Here is a 2,309-nt window from a genome sequence, read left to right as displayed (position 1 = left end):
AGCAGGAATTGGATTTGACCTTAATGTGTCATATTGTTATAGCTTGCCCCGCTTTGGGTTTACATAGCCTGGGGCAATTAATAAAGCATTAATGACAAGACCCATTTAAAATGTAGGCTTTTCTGTACAGCCTTAGCTTTTACTTGGCTGTGCCTGGGGATACTATGCAACAATACACATTAGATTAAACCAGCACACACACAATATCCAGGAACAGCCAGAGAGCGGAGTCATTTTACAGTTGGTATTACTCAACTAATGTTAAATATAAAGATTTGTTTTTCATTTATATGGGCTTTTGTTTTTTAAAAAATGGTTGTATTCAAAACATTAAAATATATTTGCTCTCTCATTTTTCTCATTTTTTCCTGATAATAAGATTATATGATCAGGTTATTACATAGATATATGTGTTTCTTATTTTAATCCTCTTTTCTTCAAACTTTTCCCATCACTGCCACTCATGCTGTTGAATATACAAATATTATAGTATCATTCCATTTAGTGTCTTAATCCAACAAAAGACAGTGAATTAAAGTCAAAATTGTCATTTACATGTTTATGCTTATCTATTGCAAATATTTTTAAAAGACAATTACAGTGTTACTGAACTGTAAGAAATTGGATGAATACAACTTTTATTTAGTTTTTTTCGAAGCAGAAAACAAAGGGAATGAATCCAAGTAATGTGTAGCATATCTGTGTGTCTTATTCGTTGCCATCAAAGTTTGCATATAATTTATGCATACAACGTATTCACATTTGGAAGTAAGATAATGTAACATGCGTTCTTGCTATATTAAACTCTTAAGGCCCATATATTTCTCTGAACAGACTTATAATTTCACTGAGAAATTCCACTTTAAAAGATCCATAAACCACCATTTAAACTGATTTACAACCAATGAAATCAAGAAGGGAGTCCATTTCTTACTTAATAACACTTTGAACATAAAATGGGGAGTCCATAGGCTTCTAGAATTAGCACAGTGTCTTTAAAAGGCATTCAGTAAATATTTTTGTGAATTAAATATTCTTATCTATATTTTAAGATTTCCTATCATATGTAAGATTATTTATATCTCAATTCAGTATCCATATTATATCAAACTCTTTCAAGTGAAAATGCCTGTTCACTCTTGACATCATCATAAAACAGAAACTCGTTTTTTCAACTTAATTCAAAGGTTCACCCTCACAAGTCCACACACATGAGCCAGTCATCCTAATCTATGTAGCATTTTAGGCTTTACCTTCTATCCTGAGAGCTTTATTGATGCTTCCGATCACCAGATATCTCCCGTACTTACGTGTCTGTCTCTGAGGACCATTGCCCGTAAAGCCGAATTCAGGCTTTTCCCAAGAATTCTCCCAGCAGTTTTCCTGTTCTCAAACTTTTCAGAAACATTTATATTTTGTTACCCTTTGGCTCCTGGGGGCACATCGTCAAGGACGAGGACCAATGTGGCTATCGCTAATTCAGGACATTTTAAGTTTTTTATCCCAGGTAGCTGTACTTAATACAAACAGATACCGTCCTCCAACCCCCCAACTTAGTTAGTTCATAAGACGCTCACTTCCTCAGGCTGACGTTGCGTGGATTGCTCTCATTTTCAGTTCTCTCCCACCACCACCCTGAACCTTTTATATTCTATGATAATATACTTTGAGTACCTTTCCATGTAGACCCCTTCTTTTAGAAGCCTGCACATTGCCCACGTATACAGTAATTTATACACGCAATCTTCTATCGATGGATAGTTTGTCTTTCTCTCTGATCGTTATTGTTAAACACAGGCTGCCGTAAATCCTTGCACAGATATCTTGATGAACTTTGTGTGTATATGTGAAGATAATTCCTGTTAATGGGACTGGTGGCTCAAAGGCTATATACATCTTTAATTTTGAAGGATACTGCCAAACCTTCATTCCCAAAGATGATCATTCACTCCCTTCACAGCATCATGTGAGGATGCCACCTTCCCCATGCCCCCTGCCCCGACCATCACTCTTATAATAAACAGTGTAACTCGTGCTAATCTGGTGAGTGAAAAATGGAGTCAGCTTTGTTTTGGCTTGCACTTCATGAATTATGAATGAAGTTGAGCATTTTTCATATAATTATTGACCTGTAAACTTGCTCATATCTTTTGCCCATTCTTCAGTTGGGTCATACGTCTTTTTCCTATTGATTTGAAAAAGATCTGAAATTGACTGCAGAAAGTTGCATTGCAAGTATGGTTTCTCAGTCTTTCACCTTTGCTATATCTCAATTACATTTTTGTGGTTTTGTGTATGTGTGTGTGTGT

The 2,309-nt window shown here is 35.6% G+C and overlaps 1 protein-coding gene across 1 annotated transcript in view; it reads left to right on the top strand.

Annotated features, from left to right (window-relative positions):
- The window catches only part of NBEA (neurobeachin), a 640,668-nt gene that overhangs the window by 570,236 nt on the left and 68,123 nt on the right, over positions 1-2,309 (top strand).

This window comes from Lipotes vexillifer, unplaced genomic scaffold (assembly GCF_000442215.2).
Source record: "Lipotes vexillifer unplaced genomic scaffold, Lipotes_vexillifer_v1.1 scaffold120, whole genome shotgun sequence".
NCBI classification, from domain to species: domain Eukaryota; kingdom Metazoa; phylum Chordata; class Mammalia; order Artiodactyla; family Lipotidae; genus Lipotes; species Lipotes vexillifer.
Note: the sequence above shows the minus strand (reverse complement) of the source record. Positions and strands in the feature narration are given on the sequence as shown.